This window comes from Dermochelys coriacea, chromosome 24 (genome assembly GCF_009764565.3).
Source record: "Dermochelys coriacea isolate rDerCor1 chromosome 24, rDerCor1.pri.v4, whole genome shotgun sequence".
In the NCBI taxonomy this organism is placed as follows: domain Eukaryota; kingdom Metazoa; phylum Chordata; order Testudines; family Dermochelyidae; genus Dermochelys; species Dermochelys coriacea.
The window spans coordinates 160,900-183,223 of NC_050091.1; the positions used below are offsets into that span (position 1 = coordinate 160,900).

Here is a 22,324-nt window from a genome sequence, read left to right on the forward strand (position 1 = left end):
CCGCAGAGGAGGCGGGGCCGAGCAAAGCAGGGGGTGTGTCTGCTGGGGGCGTGGACAGACGCGAGGAGGGCGGGGTACGAGGTGCTCGCTCGCGCTGAGGTTGGAGCTGCCGCTGCCGCCGCCATTTTGGTTTCGCTGCTTCGGCTCTCTGAGAAGGGGCTGAAGCGGCGGCGGGCTGGTCCGGGTCCCGCCCTGGCACCGTCCGTGAGGGCGGCCGGGAGGATGCGGCGCGGAGGAACCCGGCCCCGGCCTTGGCCGTATTGTCGCTGACATGGTGAGGAGGGGGTCGTGTCGGCCTGGGCCGGGCGGGGACCGGAGCCTCTACAGGCCTGGAGACCGGGGGGAGGGGAGCCTGGGCAGGGGGTCCGCGTTAGGGGCCCCGCCCCGTCCCGTCCCCGATAAACATGATGCTCAACAACCCACGCATGCCGCGCCCGGGCCCTCACCAGCCCCCTCTCCTGAGTCGTGGATACGTACGGGGAATCCCTGACAGCCAGGCTTGTGCCTGGAGGCGGGCGAGAGGCGGGGGGGGATCCCTGACAGTCAGGCCTGTGCCTGGGGGCGGGGAAGAGGCGCGGGGATTCCTGACAGCCAGGGCCTGTGCCGGCGTGGGGTGGGGGGGCCGTGCCTGGCGGGGAGAGGGGGGATATCCCTGATAGCCAGGGCCCGTGCCGGCGGGGGTGGGGGATATCCCTGACAGCCGGGGCTCCTGGTTGGGGGCGGGCTAGAGGCGGGGGAGATCCCTGACCGCCAGGGGCTGTGCCTGGGGTGGGAAGGGGGGTGGATATTCCTGACAGCCAGGTCCGTCCCTGGCTGGGTGGAAATATCCCTGAGAGCCCATGCCTGGGAGGGGGGGAGGTCCCAGATAGGCTCGTCCCATGCTTGGGGAAGGGGGAGGAATATCCCTGACAGCCCGGCCCCGTGCCTGGGGGTGAGAGAGATTCCTGACAGCCGTGGTCCCTGCTTTTAGGGGATGAGGGAAATCCCTGTCAGCCATGCCTGAGTCTTAGGGCGGGTGAGGACATTCCCTGACCACTAAGCCTGTACCTTGAGGGGAGGGGGGAATCCCTGAAAGCCAGCCCCACCCCGGTGCATGGGGGGAACAGGGAGATCCCTGAGAGCCAGGCCCTGTGCCTTGGGAGAGGGAATCCATCACAGCCTGCCTTGTGTGTTAGGAAGCAGGGAGTTCTTTAGTAATCGGGTTTGTGTGAGAGTATTTAGGCCAGTTAGCTGTTCATATGGCCATTCAGTTTAATTAGGAGCCCTTTGGTAGTAGGGATGGAAAGCAAGTGCCTTTCATGGAAGTGCCCACAGTCACACGTTTTTATTGGGGATGGATCAGTAGTCTGATTCAGAGTCATCCAGTTCTTCTCATCTGCTCTGGATCCTCATTGCATTAGTCTGACTCTTCCTGGGGGCATGACCTTGGATTGGGAAATGCTGAGTTTGGAGATACATGTACATGGGGGAGTGAAATCCCTGATGGGTCTGTATTTGCAAGGGAGATCCCTTACAGGCCTGTATTTAGGGCAGGGGTGATGAATCTTGGATAGGTCTACGTTTGGAGGGGTCGGGGAAGGGGATCATTGACTTTCAGTATGTCTACACTGTGGCTTGGAACAAGCCTCCCAGCCTAGGAAGACATGGTTTCGCTAGCAGCGCTTGAGCTAGCGCACTAAAAATAGCGGTGTGGATGTTGTGGCTTGGGCTCTGAACCCCATAGACTTGAGAGCTTAAACTCCATCTCAAGCTGCAATGTCCATACTGCTATTCACGTGCTAGCTCAAGTCCTGTTAGCAGAAGTTTGTGTACCTGGGCTGGGAGGCTTGCTCCCAGCTTCAGTGTAGACATGCCCATTGAGGCTTGTAAGGATTCTTGATAAGGCCTATATTTGGAGTCCTGTTTGGGAGGAAAGGGATCAGTGATGTTCCTGACTGTGGGTGTGAGGAACTTTGGACAGTCAGTCCCATGAGTGGAGAGAGGATGGGTCTATGACAGCTCCATATATCTGTGTTTCTAGTGGAGAGAAATCCCTGGGCCAGCCTGTGTCAGAAGGGATAAGAGAGATGGCTACCTGACATTCTAGCCTGTGTTTAGGTTGGCAGGATTAATCCCGGGCAATCTGTTCTATTTGGGTTGACAAGGGGAATCCCTGAAAGCCAAGCCTGTGTTTGGGAAAGGGTAGGTTCCCAGCAAGGTTGTGGGAAAGGGTCAGGAAATCCTCTGACATTTCAGTTGGTGTTTAGTTGGGAATGGGGATGTCCCCTCCTTAAACCTGTGGCTGGTGGCCAGGGAAACCCTAATAGTTTATCCTACGTTTTAGATGAAGATGTGAGGGGCTTTCTGACCAACTGATTTTATATTTGGGATTGGTAAACTCATGAATTTTATGGATAGAAGACCTCATTTGATCATCTAGCCTGAACTCTTGCATAACATAGAATGGGAGAGGGGGAATCACTGACAGTCTTTCCTGTGTTTGACGGATAAGGTTCTTTGAAAGTAGGAAATTTAGATGCCAAGGATCCCTGATGGTTATGCCTGTATTTGGCAGGAATTCTCTTCCATGTTCAATTAGTTTGGAGATGGGGATTTCTGTTGGGAAGCCCTGTGTTTCAAATGTAAGATCACTAGCAGAGAAGCCTGTGCTTTGGGCAAGGGAGATGGAAATCCTGACAGGCCAGGGTGATGTGTGGAATACTTGACTTTGTAGCTTGGATCTGAGGCGCAGAAAGCGGGATCCTGGCAGTAGGACATGTGTTTGAAGGGGACTAGATGGCAGACTGATAGGTGAAATTCAACTTGCCCTGGATGTAGACTTAGTCTATGAACTCTCCTGCAGTAGATAAAATGACCACAGAACTCCATGCACAACCTGTCTTAGGCTTGGCTTTCCCTCAAACTTTTTGTGCACAGAGAGACAGGCTCACAACACACCTACTCTCTCACATACGTTTAAAAAAATGAACTGATCAGACCATTTCTCCTATTGTCTGAAAGCGTGTGGGAGAGATTTTCTTTTTAAAAATTTGAGGTGCTCCAGTACGATGGTTATGGGGCAGTGTAAGTAACTAGGAGATCCGTGAGGATCAAACCTGTGTTTGGAGAAGGGATGACTGTTGATGGTCTGGCCTGTATTTAAACATGGGTGGATAGGGCAATCAGGAGTCAGGAAATATTGTGATTCAGAGGTTGGTTCCCTAACAGTTCATAGATTCCAAGCCCAGAAGGAACCACTGTGATGATCTAGTCTGACCTGCTGTATAATACAGGCCATAGAACTTTCCCAAAATAATGCCTAAGCATATCTTTTAGAAAAACAGTCTTGTTTTTAAAAGTGTCAGTGATGGAAACTCTATCATGATGCCTGATAAGTTGTTCCAATGGTTAATTGCTCTTTCTGTTAAAAATGTATGCCCTATTTTCAGCCTAAGTTTGTCTAGCTTCTATTTCCAGCCCTTGGATCATGTTATACCTTTCTCTGCTAGATTGAAGAGCCCATTATCAAATATTTGTTCCCCATGTAGGTACTTATAGACTGTAATCAAGTCACCTGTTAATCTTCTTTCTTAAACTAAATAGATTGAGCTTCTTGAGTCGATCATTGTAAATCACGTTTTCTAATCCTTTAATAATTCTCGTGGCTTTTCTCTGAACCATCTCCAATTTATCAACATCCTTCTTGAATTGTAGACACCAGAACTGGACACAGTATTCCAGCAGTGGTTGCACTAGTGCCAAATACAGAGGTAAAATAATTGCAGCTGAGTTGAGGACAAGACGTGGAAAATCGCAGGAAAGTAATAATGGACCTTTATTAATAGCGGCAATTTGAAAAAGCCAGAGTAGACCGCTTTGTTTAAGAGAAAAATTTCTGGAATGATATAAAGGCTCCAGTATTATGTTATGCCTACAAATTTTTTTGATAACCAGACATTTTGCTGCAACTATATTACATTCATTTAAAAAATAAAAAGTCACCAGTACAATATAAAATTCAGAAGACTAAAAGTTTTAACACAACTGCTATAGAAAGTCCAAGTCCAGTCATTTTAGACTTTTACATTTTACAGGTATTTAATGTTAGTGCAGTACTAATTGCATACTCAAAATGTATGCAAAATTGTGGACTGTGCAGAGTAAGGAAATTTAAAATCAAAAGTGCGGTAGAAGCCTAAAATTGTAGGATCCATAATATCACGAATGAAATAGGACCTTAATTATAATTTATGCTCATAAATGAACAATTCCATTTCCTCTTGTTTGTTGCCCAGGCTCCTAGCTTTGGTTTATAGGCTATTAAAGGATTTCTTCTCTTCATGTCCTTGGGTTCCTTGATTAATTATGTTCTCATCATCTCGATTGTTGTGCTAAGTGCTCATATCTTCCTTTGTTTTGCCCTCCCTCTTTGTTATTAGTTTAACTACTTTGCTCTAGACAGCCCGTCCCCAAGAAGATTGGTCCCCCTTCTACTCAGTTGGAGGCCATCCAAACTATACATCCGTCTCTCACCCCAGAAGATGGACCAATATTTCACAAACCCAAATACCTCCACCGTATATCACTCACTTAGCCAGTGCTTCGCTTTCAGAATCTTCTGCATTCTGTATTCCTTTGCTCATGGGACAGGAAGGATCACAGAGAAGTTCATTTGGACATTCTTTTTCAGTATGCTTCCGAGTTCCCAGAAGTCATCTGCGATCTGCAAGATAACCCATGAGGCAGCTAAACCAGTATTTGAACAAGAAGGAATGGATCTTAGTCTGTTGGGCCTTTTTGGAGAGGAGATTTTACTCATGTTTGTGAAGGGGTGGGAGCACATTAACCTAGTGTATTGTTTTATTTTGAAGTGATGGAGTTCTTTCTTTCTTGCTCAGTGGCAGATTTTGTGGGACTTTTTATGGGGGACTGCTCAACAGTATGGTCAGCAATTTGTTCGCTGAGTTGAGATAGGCCCTTTGACAGCAGAACCTGTGTTTAACAGGGTTGAGGGGCTCTGTGGCCTCTCCACAGTTATGGAGTTATGTGGGAATTCTTGGGATGGATGGACCACAGAATGGACCACAGCTGCATATTTTAATGAAAAAATGCACTATCTGCTATGGTCAGTGGAAATGTCCCTTTCGTAATCCTTCAAATAAATCCCCTTTGGGATCATGATGATTACCTGTTCTGTTCATTCCCTGTGAAACACCTGGCATAGGCCACTGTTGGAAGACAGGATACTGGGTTAGATGGACCATTGGTCTGACCCAGTATGGCTGTTCTTATGTGATGTTTATGGATCTGTATAGTCATCTAGTCTTTATTTTTATCCATAATCTTTTATTTACTAACTGGACACTTTAGCTGGACATTTCAGATTACACAGAGAATTCACCCTGCCTTTTCAGTAGCCATGGAAGGGGAAAGGGGCTGTTTATATTATTTCTGAGACAGGCTGTTATTGTACGTGAACCTGGGCTCATGGTATGTGGATGAGGTGAATGAAGTTCTTTGGAGCAGGATTGTCTCTTACTCTGTGTTTATACAGTACCTAGGAGTAAATAAATGCCAGAGTTAGGGTTGCTCATGCAATCTTAATTTCCCCCCCTTTGTAAAGCATGTATTACAACACAGGTCAGAATCTTCAGCTCTTCTAAATCATAGTTAGACACCTAAATAGAGCTGGCCTGATGTTTTTAGAAGTGCTTTCTACACTAGTTGCACTTGCATAGCCTCTTTCACTGTGTGTTACTCTGTATGTCTGTCAGATAGACAAGTAGTAAGTCATTTATATACAGGATGTGTAGTGAATAAGGGAAGGATTCCTGTGGAAACGTTCAAAATATCATTGCAAGTATGCTGTTTCAGTAAAGGTTAGATTTATTTCTCCAGATCAATTTTGTTATTAAAAGGAATTTGAATTTTGTTATAAGGTAACTAAACCATAAAGAATAGCAGTTAAACTAAATGGTGCTTTTGTTTAACTTCTTAGTAATACTACAAGAAATATTCTAATCTCTCTTCAAGAAGTGAAGAGAGCAGAAACCAGGATCTGTTCTAGTAGATATTAGTGTAGAATGAGTAGTTCCTTTTTTTTAATTTATGCTTTTTTAAAAACACATTAGCTTTTCTAAGATGTAAATGTAAGAAAATGTCTCTTGTGTTTGTAGGGTTTTTTTTGTTGTTCCCCAGTTTTAAAGACAAATTTATCCAAAAATATTTCGATTCCACTTGATTTCCTCCTGGGAGCCAACAATTGTCTAAAGATCACTTAATATAACATTAATACTGATCAGCAAAATCCATTTAGTTATGCTTTATAAAAAGAAGACATTCTCATTGTTTGTTAGTTGCTGAACTGAAACTGTTCATTTCTACAACTCTTATTAGTGTATAGAAAGTAGTTTAAACAATTGACATGCCACAGGGCCATTGATACAAATCATGATGCTGTTATGATTATGGAAAATTAAATGTAATATATTGCTCCAGAACTTAAATGCTGTTAAGTAGAAATTAATATCGGGTGGAATGTAGATGGCATGTTTTGCCCCACAGTTGGGGAGAGGCAGAATTACACCATGAGCCTGATTCTCTTACGCTAACCAGGTAATGCTTCTGATCTTATAACTGGTGAAAGTTTGGGAAATTGATCCTCTAGCCTAACACCTTTAGAAAACAAAACCTGAATCTTTGTTCCTAATTTCCATATTGCAACCTTAGTTCTTGTTCAGCATAACTAAAGGCATTCTCTTTGCAGTGTAGAGAGAATTCAAAGTGAAATATTGTTTTATTGTTTCTGCTACATTATCCTTCATAATGCGGGGCATAAATAAATCTGGAGTTAAGGTAGTAAATATATATCAATAATTAAAGTGTGGTGAGAGAACTTAACTATGCTAACTTTTTATTTTTAAAAAAAAATACATCAAGGAAATTAAAGTAACACTTTTTAATTAAAAATTGGAAACACAAAGGTAAGGTAGCCCAAAGAACCTTAAATCTGCTCTCATATTCTTCTGCCCACTCTCTAGAGCCCAATAGCATGAGACGGTCTTATGTTTGCACTCTGTACATCTTCATCGTGTAGTACAGGGGTCGGCAACCTATGGCACGTGTGCCAAAGACTGCACACGAGCCGATTTTTAAGGGCACCCTGCTGCCTGCCGGGTCCCAGCCGCCAGCCCCGTCAGTGCCCGCTGCCGAACCGAGGCCGGGACCCCAACAGGCAGCAGCGTGCCCTTAAAAATCCTGCCTGCCCCTGCCCGCCCTTCTCCACTCCCCTTCCCCCCCCACTCCCCCGTGCGGGGACAGGGTGTAGAAGCTTGGTCCTGCCGGCTGCTGCTGCAGGGCAGGCAAGCTCCTCCTCCTCCCCCCCGCCTGCCTTTCCTCCTCTCCCTGACTCCTGCATCCCCCACACACACCCCCAGACCTCTGCCCTGACCCCTGCATCCCCCACACACACCCCCAGACCTCTGCCCTGACCCCTGCATCCCCCCCATGACCCCAGCCCTGACTCCAGCACCCCCACACATACCCAGCCCCCCATGTCCTAACTCGTGCACCCTCCTCACACCCCCAGCCTCCTGACCTGACTCCTGCACCCCCACACAAACCCACCCCCCACACACTGTGCCCTGACTCTTGCACCCCCACACATTCTAACCCCCACCATGAGCACCAAATAGGAGCACCTGCACCCCTTGCACCAAATGGGAGCTTCCCAGGTAAGCACTCCACACCCAAACCTCCTGAGCCCCCTCCCTCATTCTAGCTCCTGGCCAGACCCTATACCCCAACCCCCAGCCTGCTCCTTCACCCCCCAGCCCTGTGCTCAGTGCACTCCCACCCTCAGCTCAATGCAGACAGAGAGGAAGAGAATAGGCTAGAACCAGGGAGAACATAGGTACCCACTCTGTGGGCAGGGCCGGGATCCCAGACCGGCAGTGGGCTGAGTGGGGTCAGCAGCCGGGATCCTGGCTGGCAGGAGCCAGTGGACGGAACCCCAGACTGGCAGCGGGCTGAGTGGCTCAGCCCGCTGCCGGTCTGGGGTTCTGGCTGCCAGCCCCTTGCCAGCCAGGGTCCCAGCTGCAGGCCCCGCTCAGCCTGCTGCCGGCCTAGGTGAATGGAGCCCCAGGCTGGCAGTGGGCTGAGCGAGCCAGTGGCATAAGATCAGCATCCTTAATTTAATTTTAAAAGAAGCTTCTTAAACATTTTGAAAATCTTGTTTACTTTACATATGACAATAGTTTAGTTATATAATATATAGACTTGAAGACCTTCTAAAAAACGTTAAAATGTATTACTGGCACGCAAAACCTTAAATTAAAGTGAATAAATGAAGACTCGGTAAACCACTTCTGAAAGGTTGCCGACCGCTGGTCTGGTATATAAGCCATGAACTCTCATCACACATTCTAATATGTGCATCACCCACCACATGTGATGCCTATAAAATCATGTCATATTCTGTAATGCATCTTTAATTAACAAGACAGTGAAATTAACATTTCAACTCGTATATTTCATATATACACCATTCTGTCTTTTTAGTATAATATTTAACTGGTATAGTATTTCTTATCTGTAGACTATATATACATATACCTATTTTACAGATGGGAAAACTGAATCAGAGAGGTAAAATTTCTTGCTGAAAGTTGCATAGCAGATCATTGGCACGGCCAAAAAGAATACAATTCAGGATCTCCTGACTTCCAGTTCAGTGATCTAGCCACTGTTTCACACTGCCTCATACAAACTAGTTAATGCGCTTGAATACGTAAAGTGTTCTATACCCTGTTGAAAGAGAAGTTCTGAATAGAGAGGGCCGTGAAGAAGAATCTCAATGGATAAAAGTCCCATATAATAAGAATAGAAATATAATAGTGGGGGGTATAAGAGCTGGCTTCTGGATCAGAATAGTGATGGTAACATAAGAATGTTGAAAGGGATTGGAGGAGGTAACAATCTACAATGTCTGGTGACTTGAACCATCCAGGAATAAATTAATTGAATAATGTAGTTGAAAGCTTCATAATACTACAAGCTATTCCTTTCTGAAGTAAGAGGTTATCTTTGCTTCTTTTTTATAAAGTAAAAATTCCATAAACTCAAATGTAAAATCACAGAAACTACACATACCCTAGAACAAAAATAGAAAGGAACAGGTGAGAAACAGCATGATTAAATGACAAAGTATAAGAGTCTTAAACAATTATCTTATCATGATTATGGACCATAAGTCAGCATTCATCACTCTGGTTTAACATAGTCATGTTTGGCATACTGGATTAATGTATTTACTGTTGCTATTTACTTATCGTATTATGGATGTACACAAAGGCCTTCATCAGGACGTTGTGTGCAAAGGCATGTTCTCTGCTCTGAAAAAGTTTACTGTCTGATTTGAAAAAAGACTTCATAGTGAATAGAGCAAACATTGGAAGAGAGAGCATGGATAATGTAGGTAGCATCACATGGCTTCATCAGATAGTTACCTGCACAACTTTATAGTTGCAAATATTTGAACTTTTTAAATAAATAAAAGCTATCCCTGATTGCCTCTCGACCATAGCTATCATTCGTTGATTGATTTCTTGTAGGGGTCACAGGAGAGGTGGGTATTAAAAAGGGACTTGTGGATTCAATGATGAACAGGGTGGATCGATTTAAATGACTGATTTTAAATATGATTTAAGTCAGCAAACAGGAAACCCTGATATAATTGATCATGTTTTGCATTTGCACATTTTAGTTATTTTCCTAATGAAATGCTGAGTCTCATAGGTTGGTAACCATTAAAACATGTTCATTTAAAACTAAATATAACCATTAATTTACACTAATTTCTGTGCTTTGTTAATCAGGAGGAAACACTGTATCTGTACACGTTTATTTAAGTGATTATATAGCTTAACATATATTTATTGAGTTCTAAATTTTTACAATGTTGAATTATGTATTTGCTAGATGTTTAATAATTTTTACTCATGACTTATGTCAAACTCTACTTGGATGAAAACTAGAATGCAATTAAAAATTGCACAAAAACAGCATTTTACATTTATAAGTTAAATAAAACTACCTCAAATATGCTGGAGACATAAGAAGAAAAATGTATCTGAATGTATTTATCATTTAAACCTAACAGATTTATTAAACAAAGGAAGTGTTATTTGTAGTTGGAGAATTGCACTGATTGTTTATGGTTACCTGTGTCTTTGAATGTTTTTAGAATTAGTAGATTTTATTCTGACACCTAGTCTTTATTCATAGAAAGAGGAAAACAAGCAGGAAAACAAGCTTTCCTGCTTTTCCAGCTTCTACCTGGTTTCTTGAATGAACTGGGCTTAACTGAACTAGTTGAATAAACTGAAATGAAGAAAATATTTTGTTTGCGCATACAGAAAAGGCTACTGCCAACAAAAGCTTAGCCAGTGATTTCCAACTAGATAGTTCAGCGGTTTGATTTTTCTTTAAAACTTTTGCACCAAATGTGCACTGCTTAATATTTTTTTATTTAATTTGAATGATTTTAATAGATTGTAGTAAGTTTAGGTCTTAACATAGGTTGACATAATTTCAAATTAATTTTAAATGGATGTATTTTTAAAAAAAAATAAAAATGTACTTAAAATAAAAAAATCCAATTTAAATTTTATAAAAATCTGATTTTTTTTAAAAAACATGGATATTTATCCACCCTGTTCAGGGAGTGTTCTACGTGTAAGGAGCAGTGCAGAAGAAAGCATGGAGATGTTAGTTGGAGAAGCGGACTAAAGGGCATATAAGCTGGCATCATGAGGCAGAGGGGGTACAAGAGCAGACCAGGAAGCAATGGCAAAGTTTTAAGTAGGGGCTTGAAGGCAGTTGCATGAATCTTAAATTTGATGAGGTGAAGAAGGGAAGCCATCGCTGGACTGAATCACTGGGATTCAAATAAATGAGAACTTTCGTCAGATCAGGTTAGGCAAATGATCATCTTGCATGGTGCATTTTATATGAATTGCAGAGGGATTATGTGGGTGTCTGGGAGGTCAAAGAGGAGTAGATTGCAGTAATCAAGGCAAAACTGAGTGGTTAGATGAGTTTTTGCTATCTGAATAGAAAGGAATTAACTGAACACATCCGATGAAGTGAGCTGTAGCTCACGAAAGCTTATGCTCAAATAAATGTTAGTCTCTAAGATGCCACAAGTACTCCTTTTCTTTTTGCGAATACAGACTAACACGACTGCTACTCTGAAACCTGAGTAAATAATAGAACCTGGCATGTGTTCATGAGTGTCATCAATTTTGTGAACTTGTTTAGAATATAGTTACTAATTTTGTTGTTGCTAAATCAGGTTTCAGTCAATTTTTCCTTCAGCCTCTAAATCTGAATGCGAACTTTACCCTGGTCTTGCCAGTTGCAAGCTTAGTGAGAGTGAGCTTGATTCTTCCTACCCTTTTAAAAAAAGTCTTGCTATTTTGAGTAAATGTGGAGCCAGATGTAGCAGCAAGAGACAAAGTGCTCATTCACATCCAGCTACAGTACAGTAAGATTTCAATCACTTAAAAAAAATTGTTGATTCTTTTACAAGCTGGTGGATTCAACAAATTTTATTTGAAAGTAAACAGCTGTAAAGAGTTGGTGGTATTTTGTACAGTGTTCGCTAGGAGAACAGAGAAGGAGAAAAAAGCACTTGGATGGGCATAGATCCAAGAGGTATGTGTTACATGGAGTTTCCATAGCATTCTGTACTTTAACTCTAGATAGTGAAAATTAATGTGTTTATCTTAAATCTATTTATCCCCTCTCCAAGTTTTTATTTGCATATCAGTATGTAGAAAACATCACTTTTAAAGGTACAATTTGGTTTTATGTCTTGAATATAGGGACTGGAGCCAGGAACCCCTGAGTTCTAATTCCATCTCTATTGTTGACTTGCTATGTGGCCCTGGGAGAATCACAAGCACTGTGTCTACTTTCCCCATCTGTAAAATGGGGATAATACTTATCAATTTACTTCCTGTGAGTGTCTTGAGGATTAGAGATGCTTTCAACTTGACTAATTTGAAAAAAATCTAGTTTCTAATAGCCAGCCCTTTAAATAGCAGTTTAGAATTAAAAAAAAAAAATACAAGGTTTTTCTGCCCCCCTGCTGATTTTTATAAGACTCTTTTGTGAAAGCCTGAGATCAGCATCATCAAAGATACCTTGTTTGGAAGAGAACTTGGGATTGAAAAGCTTTGGCTGGTAGGTGCTTGGTTGGAGCAAAAAATACTTCCTGCCTCTATTTTAATAGCATCTCTTATGGATTAACACTGAGAACAATTGTATAAGTAATAAGAAGCTGAAGGTGGAAACCGTCCTTAAACAAGGATGGGGGACCAAAAGTCCCATGAAACAATTAGAAAATTTTAAATTCAATAATTCAGGACCCTGCAAGGGGGAAGGGTCCAAGATCCTGAGCCCGAACGTCTACACTTCAATTAAACAGCCCCTTAGCCCAAGTCCCACAAGCCCTAGTCAGCTGGCATGGGCCAGCCTGGGTGTTTAATTGCAATGTAGACATACCCTGAAAGGTGTCGTATCTCCAAACAGTTCCTTAAATAAGCACATTGATGGGACTCCATAAAATTTTAAAAAAAAAATCCAAACGTTATTTATCTCCAGTTTCATATATGGCACAGGATTACTTTCTGGCCTCACTAAATGTTATGTCTTGTGTGTGTATTTATAGAATAGTTTATCCAAGGTCTCACAGAAAAGTATAAAATTCATGGCTCTGTTATTTAAAGGCAACTTCTGTCTCTCCAGATACCAAGAAAAGAGGGCTAGAATCCAAGCTCCTATCTCCCTTTCCCCCAAAGTACATGAGCAACATTTGCAATGTCAGAACCTAAGAGATGCTGAGGAGTTGTACCCGTTTTATTGCTCAGAATAAATTGAGGATTGACTGAATGTTAAACCAGTTTGCAAACAAGACAATAAATTAGTATTCAAAATCCATTGTTCTGTCCATAAATCCATCTGGTTATTAGCATCAGTGAATCTCCAAGATGTTCACTTACATTATATCTCCAGTGTCTTCAGCAATATTCATTCTTTAGTTCTCAGCATGTCCACTATTATGCTCTGCTCTTTGTTCTGGCTAAATATTCAAAGATCTTAACCAAAATTGTGGGTGAAAGCTGTAGCCTTAAAGAAAGAAAGGGATTGCATTATTCTCCTGTCTGTGTAATTGACTAATTCAACCTTCATCATGTCCAGCAGCACTAGCAGTAATCTGAACTGTCTAGAATTTATCCACAGCCTAGTTCTGGTGCACAAAGGCTCTTTAACCCCACGATAGAAGATGAACCTCTTGGGGTCACTGAGTATAACTGTAGAAATGATCTGTGTACAGAATGAGCAAAATTGAAAAAGAAAAAAAATTTCATCTTAGAGGGAAGCTAGTGATCTTTGAAATATTAGTGTCCTGGGCCAGGTTACATTTTAGGGCTCTCTTGCTGTTCCTTTTAAGAGAGGGATCTCAGTTACCACAAAGGGTAAGATCATCCTTTCCAGGAGGATCTCCAGCTCATCAGCAATGGTTATGGCATGTCACCATGTTCAGCTGAGAGGCATTTAGAGAGTTAGAAAGGGAGATATTCAACATGGAGGCCAGTATCTCAGGCATTACCAGCTCATCCACAGCATCTGCCAGGAGCTTTCAGGTACTCAACATGAGTTGCAGGAAAGTTTGTATGTTCAATACCGCAAGTCCTGGCTGATTTTCTTTAGGGTCAGTGAGAGCACTGTTATCAATTTTCTTTGCAAATATAGCTTCATATATTGTAGTTGAGGATTTGCGAATCAGATCCATTAATTGTAAGCTGGCACATGAATAGCTGAAAAATAGATGCCTTGCCTGCTAATTGTCTTTCTGTAGCAGTAATAGCCAAGTACAGAACAACCCATCATGGAAAGAATTGCAGTTTGGGTACTTTTACAAGTTTTGATATAGGCTCTTAAACTGCTTACATTTTGTTTCTTAGATGTTTGTGGTTTGCAGCTCACATACCTGTAGAGTATTGAAAACAGTTTGATGCATTTATTTTCCAAAGAAAAAGTGTTTGGAAGGCTCAGCTGAAGAAAATTAATTCTAGAAATTGTTCACCACTAGAGGGCCTCAGAAAAGTCATGCCTATAGATGGTTGCTGCTGCTTGTTCAAATGAACCAGCAAGTCATCAGTTTAGAAATGAGACATGCTCAGTGTAGGAAAAACAATTACCATGAAGATTTTTGTCGTCTAACTGCTGTGGTTTAAATATTTCTGCTGTATTTTCTCATCAACTAACACTAGTTTCTGTTGGTGAGGTGAACATACTCTTAACCTCTGAGTAGATTTCAGTGCTTTGAAAGTGCAATATGTTGCTTCCTGTCAAGTCAAATCTCAGTGTTTTCTAGCTGTTCTAATGTATTATTTGGATTACAGTAGTGCCTAGAGGCTACAGTTAGCACAATGGAGCTCTAGATTCTAGGTGCTATACACACAGTAAAAAGCTGTTTCCACCCCAAAGATCTTACTGTCTTAAAGCAAGTTGCAAGATTAGGGGTACAAACACTTTTCACATGAAGTATCTTTCGTCTTGGCAGAATTGGATTTTTTTATAATTTTGACTGATATAGATGTTTAAGCATTTTTTCTATTTTGATTTAAAAATTTTGCAGTTACACAAAATTATGGGTTTTGAGCATTTTTTTTCATTTTGATCTATTTAAATTTTTGGTGTTGTGGGAAATTATGGGATGGTCCTACAATAATTATTTAATGACAGTAGACATTAAGATTCAAAAAACTTTATAACCATTAAAACACAAATTGTCAATATCGCATGTCAAAATACAGAAATTAGATATCCTTAACTCAAACTCTAAGATTCTCAAACAGTGCTTTTCTTACTTTGCCTATCTGTAACTTTGATTACCTATGAAAATACTTTTTCATTGGTTTGTGTGTGTATGGTGAAATTGACCTAGAAAAATCTAATCCTTCCAAGCCTAAGTATTTTCCACATGAGCATCTGAGTATCTTTCACATAACATCATTAGGAATGGTCAGGTCTTTAGTAGACTTATTCATAGATTCCAAGGCCAGAAGGGGCCATTGTGATCATCATTCTGACTTCCTGTATAACACAAGCCATGCAACTTTCCCAAAATTTCTAGAGCATATCTTTTAGAAAAATATCCCTTCTTGATTTTAAAATTGCCAGTGATGGAGACTCTACCACAACAGTTGGTAAATTGTTCCAGTGGTTAATTACCCTCACTATTAAAAGTGTATGTCCTATTCCCAGTTTGAATTGTGTAGCTTCAGCTTCCACCCATTGAAGTGTTTTATTCCTTTCTCTGTTAGATTGAAGAGCCCATTATCAAATATTTGTTTCCCGCGTAGATAATTACAGACAGTAATTAAGTCCACATTAACCTTCTCTTTCTTAAGCTAAATACATTGAGCTCCTTGAGTCTGTTACTGTAAGGCATGTTTTCTAATCCTTTAATCGTTCTCTTGACTTTCCTATGAACCCTCTCCAATTTATCAAAATCTTTCCTAAATTGTGGACACCCAGATAGGACACACTATTAAAGCAGTGGTTGTACCAGTGCCAAATACAGAGGTAAAATAACCTTTCTACTCCTACTTGAGATTCCTTCATTTATGTATCCAAGGATCATATTAGCCCTTTTGGCCACAATGTTGTGCTGGAGTCTCATGTTCAGCTGATTATCCACCATCCACCAAATCTTTTCCAGAGTCGCTGCTTCCCAGGATAGTCCCTCGTTGTGTAAATATGGCTCACATTTTTTTTCCTAGTGTGTGCATTTGTATTTAGCCATATTAAAACATGTATTATTTGCTTGTGCCTAGTTTACTAAGCAATCCAGATGGCTCTTTTTTAGCAATGTGTCCTCTTCATTATTTTCCACTCCCCCAATTTTTGTCATCTGCCGTCTTTATCAGTGACGATTGTATGTTTTCTTCACTGATAAGTGTTTAAATAGTGTAAGGCCAAGAATCAATCTCCACAGGACCGCACTAAAATTACACCCACTCAGTTTCCCATTTACAGTTGCATGTTGAGACCTATCCGTTAGCCAGATCTTAATTCATTTAATGTGTGACATGTTGATTTTGTATCACTCAGGTTTCTTTATCCTTGACTCTGCTAGCCATAGATTTCTCCTTGTGTCCTTTTGCTTTCCCTCCAAATTTGCTATAATTCCTTGTTTCCAGTTTATATTAATTGCTATCAAATTCCCGTTTTCCATTTGTTATATTTTTTTTTATATTTTATAGATGCTTTCACTTAATTATACTCTAAGCCCAATTGTTTTTGGGGGTTTTTTAACCCATGAAGTCTTGTTGCTTGATCCTGGCTTTTGGGGCATGTAGTAAGATGTTCTTAAACAGTTCCCAATTATCATTCACAGTTTTCTCTTTAAATTCTTTCTCCCAGCTGATTTGACTTATAATTGTTTTCAGCTTTGTGAAATTTGGATCTTTTAAAGCACCAGGTATACATATTACTGGTTTGTACTTTATTCTATTTACATGTAATAAAGTCATGATTACTTGCTCCTAAGCAACCACTAATTTTCAGTTCTGTGATCAGTTCCTCTTTACTTGTCAAGATGAGGCCTAATACTGAATTCCCTTATGTTGGGTGCAGCACTTTTTGAATTGGGAAATCTACAACTTTTAGTGCAGGCAGAATGAGATCTTCAGCATATGTCACTCAGATCAGATTCTCTCATAAGGAATCTTTTATTCCTACACATTATAGATGGGTGATTCAGTCATCATGTTCTCTAGTATGATTTTTGGTGTTCCCTAGCAGACACTAGCTAGTATCCCATCTTGGTCTTTATCTGTTAGAACATTGATCTATAGGCATTCAGGATTATTTGTTTCCAAGTCGTTTGACTTGGAAACAGGCAGTGCCATTTTTGACAGAGTGCCAGTTCACCTTGCCTTTTGCCCACTCGATCCTTCCTAAACAGGTTAGATCTAGTGACTTTAACATTCCAGTCATGAGGATCTCCTTATCTGTCAATGATACTAACTTGGTAAAATTTGACCTGGTAAAACTAGAAAAACTTTAGAGATCGCTACAGATGTTTTCTGTCTGTCTTAAGCTTTTCTGTAGAGGCCATCTGCATAATATCTTACCATTGAGCAGGTAAGTTAGATATACATTGTAGTCCATTTTGAACAGTAACTAAGAGAATGTATGCTCCAGAGAACCTTTTCTGGCTCTGCAAAGCACTACTTGGTGTGGTTCTCTCCCTGCTCCCAGGCCCACTTTCTCTCTTGATTTGGTTATGGTGGGAAAAACTTTAGGGAGTAGGCGGGTCTTCCAGTATGTTTGAAAAGCAGTCAGACTTTGGCTTCTTTTCTGGTACCTATCCCACTTGATCAAAAACATGCTACCTGGTGATTATCACACATTTTGAGCTAGATTTTGTTAGCTGTGTAGTTCTCAGAGTGCAGCTATCTCGCTGAGTCATGGGTGAAAGTGTCAATTTCAGAGGTAACGGTGTCCTGACTCAAAATATTTTGAGTATTAGCGCTAGGGCTTGAATTATCATTGGAAGTGCAGTGGGAACCAATGAAAGAGTACAGCCTAATGGAGTGATGTACTCTCAGCCCTGGTCTACACTAAGAGTTTAGGTCAGATTTAGCAGCATTAGATCAGTTTAGCGCTGCACCCGTCCACACTACGAAGCCATTTTTTCCGGCTCTTAAAACTGGGTTCTGTACTCTTCCCCAACGAGTGGATTACCTCTGAAATCGACGTCATTAGTTTGAATTTGGGGTAGTGTGGACGCAATTTGATGGTATTGGCCTCTGGGAGCTATCCTAGAGTGTTACATTGTAACTGCTGGACAGCACTCTCAACTCAGATGCACCGGCCAGATAGACAGGAAAAGCCCCGTGAACTTTGCTTGTCTGGCCAGTGTGGTGAGCTGTTCAGCACAGGTGACCATGGAGTCCCAGAATTGCAAAAGAGCTCCAACATGGAGCGGAAGGTACTGGATCTGATCATTGTATGGGGAGACAAATCTGTGCTATAAGAACTCCATTCCAAAAGACAAAATGCCAAAATATTTGAAAAAATCTCCAAGGGCATGAAGGACAGAGGCTATCACAGGGACCTGTAGCAGTGCCCAGTGAAACTTAAGGAGCTTAGGCAAGCCTACCAAAAAGCCCAAGAGGCAAATGCCTGCTCAGGGTCAGAACTCCAGACATGCCGCTTCTATGATGAGCTGCATGCAATTCTAGGGGGTGCCCCTACCACTGCCCCTCCTGCAAGGGGGGAGTCTCATGCAACAGGGATGAGGATTTTGGGGATGAGGAAGATGATAGCGCACACCAGGCAAGCGGAGAAACCGTTCTCCCCAACAGCCAGGAACTGTTTATCACCTTGAATCCAATACCCTCCCAACCTGGGCTCCCGGACCTTGAAGGCGGAGAAGGCAGCTCTGGTGAGTGTACCTTTGTAAATATAATACACTGTTTAAAAGCAAGCATTTTTAATGATTAATTTGCCCTGAAGACTTGGGATGCATTCGCGGCCGGTACAGCTACTGGAAAAGTCTGTTAACGTGCATGGGGATGGAGCGGAAATCCTCCAGGGACATTTCAGTGAAGCTCTCCTGGTTGTACTCCCAAAGCCTTTGCAAAAGGTTTCTGGGAAGGGCAGCCTTATTCTGTCTTCCATGGTAGGACACTTTACCACGGCAGGCCAGCAGCACGTAGACTGGAATCATTGTATAACACAGCATGGCAGCGTATGGTCCCAGTGTTTGCTGGCATTCAAACAACATCCGTTCTTTATCTCTCTGTGTTATCCTCAGGAGAGTGATATCATTCATGGTCATCTGGTTGAAATCGGGGAATTTTATTAAAGGGACATTCAGAGGTGGCCGTTTGCCTGTGGCTGAGCAGAAATCATCCCAGCTGATAGCCGTGCAGGGAGGGGTGAAGCGATCATCCCAGAGAATTGGGTGGGAGGGGGGAGAGGTTGGGTTTGTACTGCATGTTAACCCAAAAACCACAGCCCCTCCTTTCAAATGGTCAACCCATTTTAAAGAGCCAACCCAACGGGTGTTTGGTATGTGAAATGAGGGTGCTGCTGTTTGAAACCATTCCCACATGTTAGGAAGGTTAAAGAACTCCAAAAGACTGTGATTTACCATGTCTGCCTGCAAGCTGAATTCTGTTGCCCGGCAGCCCTGCGTGTGTGATCTTTCACACCATACTGGCATGTCCTTGATATAAGAGGCAAAATGCGACCTTGTAAAGAAAGCACATGTGCTATGTAATGTTAACTGCTTGGTTCATCATGAAAGAGTGTTCACTAAAATTAGTTTGGTTTTTTTTAAAAAAGACATCTCCCTTTTTTCCCTCCCACAGCTGCAAATGTTTCAACGTTTCCCCTATCATCACCGTCCCAGAGGCTATCAAAGATTAGAAGCTTGAAAAAAATGCACTCACGATTAAATGTTCTCTGAGTTCATGCAGGCCTCCCATGCTGAAAGAGCCCAGCACAATGCATTGAGGGAGACAATATCAGAGTCACAAAAGAAACACAAGGAGAGGAGGTGTCAGCGTAATAAGAGGAGGCAGGATTTAATGCGGAGGCTACTGGAGGATCAAACTGATATGCTCCGGAGTATGGTTGAGGTGCAGGAAAGGCAGCAGGAGGACAGACCGCTGCTGCAGCCCCTGTGTAACCAACCACCCTCCTCCCCAAGTTCAATAGCCTCCTCACCCAGATGCCCAAGAACACAGTGGGGGCGGGGGGCTCCGGGCTCCCAACCACTCCACCCCAGAGGACTGCCCAAGCAACAGAAAGCTGTCATTCAATAAACTTTTGAAGTGCAGTGTGGCCTTGTCCTCACATCCTCCCCTCATCCTCCACCCCAACCGGTGCTTCCCTCCTCCGCCCCTCCCGGGCTACCTTGGCAGTTATCCCCCCACTTGTGTGACAAATTAATAAAGAATGCATACATTTGAAACAACAATTACTTTATTGCCTCTGCAAGCGGTGATCAAAGGGGGGAGGGGAGGGTGGTTTGCTTACGGGGAAGTAGAGTGAACCAAGGGGCTGGGTTTTCATCAAGAAACACAGAACTTTCACACGGTAGCCTGGCCAGTCATGAAACTGATTTTCAAAGCTTCTCTAATGTGCAGCGCGCCCTGCTGTGTTCTTCTAACCCCCCTGGTGTCTGGCTGTGCGTAATCAGCGGCCAAGCGATTTGCCTCAACCTCCCACCCTGCCATAAATGTCTTCCCCCTTACTCTCACAGATATTGTGGAGCACACAGACAGCAGTAATAACGATGGGAATATTGGTTTCGTTGAGGTCTAACCGAGTCAGTAAACTGCACCAGCGCGCTTTTAAACGTCCAGATGCACATTCTACCAACATTCTGCACTTGCTCAGCCTATAGTTGAACAGCTCTTGACTACTGTTGGGTGCCCGTGTATGGCTTCATGAGCCATGGCGTTAAGGGGTAGGCTGGGTCCCCAAGGATAACTGTAGGCATTTTAACATCCCCAATGGTTATTTTTTGGTCTGGAAAGTAAGTCCTTTGCTGCAGCTGTTCCCATAGACCAGAGTTCCTAAAGATGCAAGCGTCATGTACCTTTCCCAGCCATCCCACGTTGATGTTGGTGAAACATCCCTTGTGATCCCCCAGTGCTTGCAGCACCGTTGAAAAGTACCCCTTTTGTTTTATGTACTGGTTGCCTTGGTGGTCCGATCCCAAGATAGGCATATGCGTTCCATCTATCCCCCAACCATAGTTGGGGAATCCCATTGCAGCAAAGCCATCCACTATGACCAGCACGTTTCCCAGAGTCACTACTCTTGATAGCAGCAGCTCAGTGATTGTGTTGGGTACTTGGATCACAGCAGCCCCCATAGTAGATTTGCCCACTCCAAACACCGATAGGTGTCTGGCATTGCAAGCTTCCAGAGGGCTATCGCCACGCGCTTGTGAACTGTGAGGGCTGCTCTCATCTTGGTATTCTGGCACTTCAGGGCAGGGGAAAGCAAGTCACAAAGTTCCATGAAAGTGCCCTTGCGCATACGAAAGTTTTGCAGCAACGCTATGTAGTCCCACCAGTCTGTACTTGTTTCCCAGGCCCAGAATCGGCATTCCACGGCATGAGCCTGCCTCATTGCCACCAGGATGGCCAAGTTGCTGGGGCCCATTCTTTGAGAGAAGTCTGTGTCCATGTCCTCATCACTCTCCTCACCGCGCTGCCATCGCCTGCTTTTGCAGGTTCTGGTTCTGCATGTACAGCATGATAATGCGCGTGGTGTTTAGAGCTGTCACAACTGCCGCGGTGATCTGAGCAGGCTCCATGTTTGCTGTGGTATGGCATGAGCAGGAGAGCAGAGTGACAGCTGAAGCGGCGGGTGGATGACTATGCTGACAGCAATATGGCGCCTGCATGGAAAAAGATGCAAAACGATTGTCTGCCATTGCTTTCACGGAAGGAGGGATAGGCTGGCAGCAGATGGTGCTGCTGGCTGGGAGAACAGCCTGAGGCAGAATGGCCCCCTCAGGGATTGAACTCACAACCTTGGGTTTAGCAGGCCAATGCTCAAACCATTGAACTATTCCTCTGCCAATATTCCAGGCAGGACTGAATCTCCATTAGACGAAACTTAAAGAAGAGAATGACCGAGTCACTCCCATGTCCACCCAGGTGCCCCTGACAGACCTCACTGAAATCTGCCAGGAGCACCCATGTCTGCCCAGGCGCCCTGACCGACCTGACTAAGGCCGGCCAAGAGCACCCAGGAGATGACGAGGACGACTACTAGTTGTACTGCATTATCTGCTGCCATAAGGCAATGAGTAGCTGCTGTGTAGCAATGCAGCCCCACATCTGCCAGCACCCAGGAGACCTACAGTGACGGTGAGCTGAGCGGGCTCCAGGCTTGCCGTGGTATGGCGTCTGCACGGGTAACCCATGAAAAAACGTGTGAAATGATTGTCTGCTGTTCCTTTCACAGAGGGAGGGAGGGAATGGAGGCCTGAAGACGTGTACCCAGTACCACCTGCGACAATGTTTTTTGCCCCATCAGGCATTGGGATCTCAACCCAGAATTCCAATGGGCGGCAGAGACTGCAGGAACTGTGGGATAGCTAACCACAGTGGAATGCTCCGGAAGTCGACGCTAGCCTCAGTACTGTGGACACGCTCTGCCAACTTAATGGTCTTAAGTGAGGACCCACACAATTGACTGTATAAAATCACTTTCTAAAAATTCGACTTCTATAAAT

The 22,324-nt window shown here is 43.1% G+C and overlaps 1 protein-coding gene across 1 annotated transcript in view; it reads left to right on the top strand.

Moving 5' to 3' along the window:
- Positions 1 to 61: 61 nt before the first annotated feature.
- ASH1L (ASH1 like histone lysine methyltransferase) overlaps positions 62 to 22,324 on the top strand; it is a 159,081-nt gene continuing 136,818 nt past the window's right edge. The window contains 1 exon segment of the mRNA XM_038383327.2: positions 62 to 274. The gene's annotated coding sequence lies outside the window, so the exon portion shown is untranslated.